Genomic DNA, 8,107 nt, shown 5'->3' with positions numbered 1-8,107 from the left:
CTTCCTTCCTTCCTTCCTTCCTTCCTTCCTTCTTTCTTTCTTTCTTTCTTTCTTTCTTTCTTTCTTTCTCTTTGTTCTTTGAGATAGAGTTTCTCTGTAGCTTTGGAGCCTGTCCTAGAACTCATTCTATAGACCAGGCTGGCCTCGAACTCACAGAGATCCACCTACCGCTGCCTTCTGAGTGCTGAGATTAAAGGCATGCACCACCACCGACTGGTTCAACCTTTCAATTTTTTAAGCTGATCATCTCAGGTGTTTTGTTACAATAGCAGAAAGCTGACTAACCCATAAACTGGTCCAGTGAGCTTAGACATATAAAGTGTGAAACAGAAACAGCTCAACAATTGGCTTCACCTGGAATCAGTCAGTTTAAAGAGGGCATATGATTAGACGCAAGTTTTGCACTGTCTGTAAGGAACAATCTCACCCTCAGAAGCAACATGGACTTTTCTAGTACAAATACAAGAAAGAAGTTTCACCAGTGTGTTCCTCCAAACCATTCTTTTGTGGGAGGCAGTTCCTGGGGACTGTTTGTATTCTGACCCTTAGTAAAGTGGCATGGCACAGAGTCAACAGAGTTGGGTAGGAGTGGTCCTGCGAAGCGGCACCATTTGGGGTCACGATGCTACAGGATACGGCGGGATGCTGGAATTGCCCATCTCTGATCCCCTGTTAACGAGTGTCTCCTGGGCCCCTCTTTAGAAAGACACTGAACAACATGCAGTGACACTCCCTGTGGAGGTTTAGCAGAGCTGTGCAGTTAAGTGCAGAAGCCTATACTTTAAAAAGCACAGAACTGGAGGAGGATTGGCATTCCCGCTGAAAGATTAGGAAGGTGAAGAGTGGGAGTCTGGGGTGGGGGGCAGGCCAGCCTTCTGCTTAGACAGTGACTTGGGGGTGGGGAGTTAAACAGCTTCCGCTTACATTGTGTCTTACCACGTTAGCTGTGTAGGGATGTCCTACAGGGATGAAGGAACTCTCAAAAAAAGATGCTCCTGTCCATCAAGTGCTGTCTTATCCAGAACCCACTTTTGGCTTTTTTCCTATTCAACACTGAAATATAAATGGTTTTGAGGCATTTTAAGAAGTAGCTGTAAAATGAAGGTTTTCTGATCTCCTGGTGAACCTTTTTATGAGGAGTATTTTTAAACTGATTTGTCCCTCAAAGAGCGCATCCTTCTAAAGTGCAGTATTAAGTCACTGAACTAGAAAATGATTTCTTTCCCAACACAGATGACTCTTCTTAGAATAAGTCTGACTTACTGCTGTTTTCTAGCCAGGAAAGTATTTTTTTCCCCTAAAAATGAGTTCTGTTTCTTTCTACTTAAAAATAAAAATATTTTTGAGACTACTTTATTATATTTTATTTACTTTTGCTGTTTTGAAGATTGCACATAGGGCTTACACACGATGGTTAAACACTCTACTGTTGAGCTATAGCCCTAGTTCATAATTTACTATGAAATGTTCTTTTATATATATTTTCCTAACATGTGCAAGGAACATGCTGGGTTTGCTCTGTAGCACTGAGATAGAAATACAGAGACGGGGCTGAACGGTGGTGGCACACACCTTTAATCCTAGCACTCTGGAGTCAGTTTGTGAGTTTGAGGTCAGTCTGGTCTACAAGAGCTTGTTTCAGGACAAGCTCCAAAAGCTACAGAGAAACCCTGTCTTGAAAAACAGAAAAAAAAAAAAAGAAATACAGAGACAGACATAGAGATAGATGAATATATTTTGATATATAAATATATAAAAATTCTATAATTAAAATTCTACAATCTGGCAATTTGAGTTTCTTTACACTTGGGTTACAAATGGTAGCAACTTCCAAATGAGCTTTAGATATCTTTGAACAAACAATACAGACTTCAAGGTAAATTTCCAGTTTGGCATGAAGTGTCTCTACCTATTGTGCCATTTTACCAGACCAGAATAAAAATAGATCTAGAACCATTGACCCTGATACCAGTGATGATTATAAATAATTTTATCTTCATCTTTCTTCATTTTATTCCTCCAGAAAAGGTTAGAAAAATACTATAGAAGAAAAGTATTTTATTGATTTTAAAAGTAACTATAGTGAAGAATACTCCTTTGAGGTAGGGAGACAGTTCAGTGGCAGGGTTTGCATAGCATATGAAAGGAGCTAGGTTGGAGGCTCCATATTACCAAAACCAAAACCTCCAAAACCTTTTAAAAACCATGTCTAATTTAATATATTGTTATGTGAGTATCCATTTTCCCAGAGATAATTTGAGGTCATCAATCATTAGACATTCTATTCAAATGCTTATGAATTTGAGGTCATCAATCATTAGACATTCTGTTTGAATCCTTATGTTCAGCAAACTGTCAAACTTTGATGGTGGGAAGTGTGTTGCAAACTGGGGGGAGCCTTGATCTTAACTGAAATGTATCTAGTCTGTAACACTTTACTAAGTCTGTCTGTACCCTACTTCCTGTTACAAATCTGTGGACCAAATTTATCCACAAGGTTAAACCTGAAGGCTGCTTGGGCTTATGGGACACCAAGGACAGAACAGGCTTTGGTCACAGCGGACTTGTTTTCCCCCCAGTTCCTCCCAGAAGTCTCTCCACTTTTGATGTAGGAGTTTGGATGAGGATTGCAGATGGCTCCAGAAGCTGACCTGGCTAAACAGAACATCACTAATTTAAGTGTTTGGGATGGGATTGAGGTTATAGATCAGTTGGTGGAGTATTAGCTCAGCATGCAGGAGGCCCTGGGTTCTATCCCCAGTACCACATAATATACAGTGGAGGCACTCTGGGTTGCCCCCAGAGTTTCACAGATGGAAGCAACAGGAACCGAAGTTCAAGATCATCTTTGACTTGGCCTCAGATAGTTCCGGATCAACCTATGCTCTAAGAGATGCCACGTCAAAAACAAACACACAACTGAGAACAAGGACAATTAAAGAGAATGGGTAGGTGGTTAGTGTGTGACCAAGCACACCATCTAAGCCAGAACAAAGAACCACAAATCTGAGTTACTGACACAAAGAAGGAAGTAGGACCCCTCCAGAGAATGCTCAGTATCAAGTTTACCATTTAGACAAAACCTCCTGTCTAGCCAAGTACTGAAAAGGGAAGTAGAGGTGTGAACAGTGTTACAGCTGCGAGGGGAAGGGTTTCCCCTACACAAGTTTATAGCTCTGAAAGGAAAAGTGTCCCACAGTCAGGAGCCTAGCAAAGTCACATTGCATAACAAACCTCACACAATAGGTTTATTGGGAGAGACAAAAGAGGGTGGTAGCCTCTGCTTGTGTAAAAAGCAACAAGGAACTGAGCAGGAGGCAGACTTTATATAGGACTTTTTAGAGGCAGAGTTTTCCAGGGTGGGGTTGTGGAATTTTAAGGCAAGTGCAGGGATTGGTGGGATTTTAAACTCAGGGACTGGTGAGATTTTGAGCTCACGGACTGGTAGGTTTGGGGGCTCAGGGATTGGTGGTTTTTTGAGCTCTGGACTGGTAGATTTTGGTGGGTTTTCCAACCCAGAAGTGGGCTTGAATCTTTTGCTCTGCAAACACGAAGTGTAGCGGTAAGATATTACTAGACCTCATTAGAGTCTTGATACAGACAGGTCTATGGTGGCTACTTTGGGATATTTCCATTATGTGAGGCAATTCTTTCCCTCTATTGCTTGAGCCAGTTTGAGGGGTGTTTATGTTTCATGCAATCAAGGGAGTCTGGCTAATATGGTAGGGTGAAAGCTGTAACTGGCGATAGGAAAAGGCTAGAAAATGTCATCAGAGATGCAAATGAACAAAGAACTACCAGGTTTCCAACTGGGTTTAAGATACTGGAACAAACTATGCAGTACTTCAGGCAGAAAAACTCATGACTGTGGCCAGGAACACAGGGCAAAATCACCAGGGCTTCTCAGTGCAGAATGTAGCCCACTCTGGAGACGCAAACAGAGCTAGACTCACATTACTATGGTGACTCTTGGCAAATGACTGGATAAGTTGTAGATCAACAGTTATGACAGGGAAAATATTCATATTGGGGGTGGTTAACACAAGCTCCTAGGGAGATAATGCTACTCAGGGCCTGGGACTTGCTTTGAAAATATTACCTTCCCTTAACTATCCATTCTTTCTATCTCACTTATAAAGGAAACTATAAGAGAGAATCTAAACAATTACAATTGGGGCTGGCATGTGAATTTAAGAAAAATTAAGCAGGTATTGTAGGAGGTGGTGAAAAAAATAGGTCCTGGAATTAAACTTCCTGGCTGCAAACATATCCAAACAAAAGTCCGGTCTATGAAATACTTTCCTATCCTTGCTTACTTACTCATTTTGAGTAAGGAGATTAAGAGCTGACCCAGCCCAGACTTCCTTCATTTATCAACAAACACTGCCTTAGTAACTGTCTTATCCATACTGGGATTTGAAATCAGCAGAGGAAAAAAGACAAGAAGGGGAATTTTACTGTTCTTAAATTGTCATATGCAAGAGCTAGAAATAAGTGCAAAACTACCAGTGTGAAATGACTCCCTATCAGCCACATCCTGGGCAGAAATTCCAATTTTTTTCCACAAGAAATACTGAAGAAAAAATATAAATAATAATTATCTAGGAAACAAAAATAGAAACAGCATATAGCATGCTAAAAAAATAAATAGCTATCTTGGCTTCTCTTGTTCATGATGATTTCTTCTCTAAACTAGGCTAGCATGAACTAAACTGAATGTTGAACTGTGTTAAATGTGTAGGTGTCATTTTTCAAATGTGTGTCCAGAGGAAAAACCTGAGTTCTGGGGTGTGTCATGAAGTGTCCTTCTAGTCTGTAGTTCTAGACACACAGCAGACACCCAGTTTGTTCTGCTTCACTGCAGCTCTTCAAAATCTGCAAGTCAGGACTGTTCTGATTAACATTCTGTATCAAAGTCCCAGAAACTCAAGCACAAGTCTGTACAGTACTAGGGTTTTAAACACGAGCATCACTCTTACAGAAGCTTCCCGAATCCTAAGGAATACTTAAGGAAGCACTGTGGAAACCTTCCTTCCTTTTTTGGTTGTGTTGAAAATGCAGCTAGAGGAATCCTTGGACTTGGCGTCCAGCGTCATCAGTTTGCTTTTGCTTCTGACAGCTATTAGGGGACCGTGAGCCAGATAATTCCGGTCAAGGCCCAGCTGAGATCTGAAAAATAATGTTTGAAGTTGATCTTAGGGACCTGACAAGTGATTAAACCTGACTTAGCTGGAGAAAACCAATTAGTTTATTTTCTCCTTGGCTTTCAACCCTGAGGACGTTATGATACACTGGCTTCTAATATGAACATTTCAATGTTCTCTTTTCTCTTTACACAGCATCCCAAAGGAAAGCAGACAGAAAGTTATTTTTACCTTGAGTTCTTCATGCCTTAATGGTTGTGTGGGCCTGTGAAGCCAGCGTTTGCAAGGAAGTAAGCTATTTTGATTTTTTTCTAAGATTCCTTTTATGCATGTGGAATACATGGAAGAAAATGAGCTGAAGGTGAGCTGGGAGTGCAGGTCTGTGGTGGAGCATCTCCATAGCACATGCAGAATTCTACCCTGCATTGCTAGGATCCAAGACACACATCCTACACCACTAGTACCATGAGACAATCTGGGCAACCATGAGGCTTGTTTTATAGTGTCAAGAATGTGGATTATGTTTTCTGAGAAGCAGTCATTTCTAGCAGAGATGGCTAGCCTCCCAAAAGACCATTCCTCCATCTTGTGAAACTCTTGTGAATCTGCCCATTTGCCAAACCCTGGATGGTAGACTTGAAACTCAACTCTCTATTGCAACCTTCCCTTGCCCACCCACTATTAATTAGCCGATCATGTCAGATTGTGAGGTTGAGCTGCCACCAATGGTGTGAGACACAGGTTAATTGGCCCGGCCCATGTGCTTGCTCAGTGCTGTGGGCCATTGTGTATCCTTTTGCAGCAGTAACACTGCTGGGCTGATTTACTTCACTTTGCTCAGTATCTCGCTTTGTGACACCAGGAATATCTTTTTCGAACAGTTCCATTCTCCTGACTTTCAATGGCTGTCTAAGGATCAGTCATATGAGTTACTTTTTCTCTCCTCCCTCTTCCTTTTAAAAATAGACAGGTACTTATTTTAATTTGAAAACTATGATTAGTTCATCAAACCCCCTGAGTTTATGGACCCTAATGACTGTGAGGATGCTAAAGAAGATACTTATATAAAACCCTTTAACTTTTGAAGGTGCGGGGAATCAAACCCATGAACTTGAGCATAAAGCACTCGGTCACTGAGCCAGCTACCTTCCTAGCGACTAGTTTTTGGAGAAAGTGTCTTGCTGTGTAGCTTAGGGTGGCCCTTACATTTATTCTCTTGCTTTTGCCTCCAGAGTGGCGAGATTATAGACGACTGCCTGGCTAATTAAGTTATTGTTAGTTATGTTGAAAATAAAGTGGGCTAACAAAGAGTTATTTTATTCTACTGTTTTATGGATTGTTGTTAAAGAAGATGGCAAAAAAAATATATCCAACTGGAAATTTATTTGCAGAGTTCACAATACATACATACCCACCTGCACACACACACACACACACACACACACACACACACACACTTCATTCAGTATCACAAACTGTTCAAATCAGTTTGAGGATCATTTCACTGTTAGTGTTTTGAGGGCAGAAGCATGTTTTCCCAGCCTCTGCGTCCCAACTCATCACTTGGTATATGTTTAGTTCTTAATGAATACTTACTGAATATACTTAAGAATGCAGCATTTTTCATCCATATTAGATACTTCTAGCTTAAAATAAAACTAGCCAATATGCTGTTTTCAACTGAATGAAGCCATCTTCTAGGTCTCACCTAATACAGAGCCTGGCATTTTACAGGCACTCAACAGTTTGACAAATAAAGAAAAACATACAGGTAGTCTTACCAGACATTCTGTAATGTTTGATCTTTAACATGCTTTAAGGGTTCTTTGGTGTATATATAGTGCTATCTACTTGTGCTGTTAATAATAAACTATCAATGCAAATACAGACATGTACTATGGGCCGCAAATCATAATTTGAGAAGACAGTAACTAGTTTGCGCATTAAAGTCGTGATTTGCCTTTTGAAATCTGCTGTAGAAGTTATTACCCCATTTGCTGCTCACAAAAACCCTAGCAGGAAGGAAGAGGCAGCCCAACTTGTACTGATAAAAGATGGGGGAAAGGTATACACTTTTAAGTTATCTTCACTTGGAAAACAAAAAGCTCTGGCTTTGTGGAGTGGCTAAGATGACTAGATCAGCATCTAAGTCCAATATCCAAGGGCAAAGTTCTTTCGCCAGAATCTTGGGTATTCCCAATTCCTTAGGGAACTTTTAGGGCACGGTCAGAGGGGTTGAAGGTCAGAGCAGGGGCTTTGAGGCAGTGACAGTAGAGGACACTTATTCGGTTCTTACAGAGAACTAGAAACAGCAATTCCCAAAGCAGCTGTAAAGCGAGGTACTATTACTTAAACTCTCCACAAAAGGCTTCCAAGGCTTCGCAGAAGCTAACTCACATTTGTCCAAGATCTCTCAGCATGAAGGAGACCTCAGCTAAGTTTTGACTCTAGGGGCTGAGATTCAGTACCAGGCCATTCTTCCATGAGAGACAGTTGAGACCAAGACAGGAAACTGATTTGCTCTGATCCCTCAATAAGTTCTGAGTATAAGACCAGAGAAATATGCTCCTTTTAAAAAGTCACCCCTCTGCCACACACACTACAGGGAACTGCCATTTTACCAATAGAATAAAGTAAAATCCTTGTTAAGGTCTTATTACAGGTTCATAGAAAAATATTAGATCCCGTTCATTTAAGAACCTTCCCTTCAGGCCAACGGCTTTTTTTTCAAGAAAGAAAGAATGTGAAATTGGATAGACACGGCATGAGGTAGGCAAGGGTCTGTGAAGAGTTGGGGGAGGGCAGAATAAGATCAGCATATATTACAGGGTATTCTCAAAGAATAAGTCAGTAACAAAAAAAGTCAAGAGGACGGAAGTTTCAGTAAACAACCTTGATGAAACTCACGGGGTCTCTCTCTCTCTTTCTCTCTCTCTCTCTCTCTCTCTCTCTCTCTCTCTCTC

At 40.9% G+C, this 8,107-nt stretch overlaps 1 protein-coding gene across 1 annotated transcript in view; it reads right to left on the bottom strand.

Moving 5' to 3' along the window:
- LOC101998542 (histone-lysine N-methyltransferase SETMAR) overlaps positions 1-8,107 on the bottom strand; it is a 13,322-nt gene that overhangs the window by 4,119 nt on the left and 1,096 nt on the right. The window lies entirely within an intron of this gene.

The sequence above is a fragment of the Microtus ochrogaster genome, unplaced genomic scaffold (assembly GCF_000317375.1).
Source record: "Microtus ochrogaster isolate Prairie Vole_2 unplaced genomic scaffold, MicOch1.0 UNK1, whole genome shotgun sequence".
In the NCBI taxonomy this organism is placed as follows: Eukaryota; Metazoa; Chordata; class Mammalia; order Rodentia; family Cricetidae; genus Microtus; species Microtus ochrogaster.
This window is presented reverse-complemented; position numbering and strand designations above follow the sequence as displayed.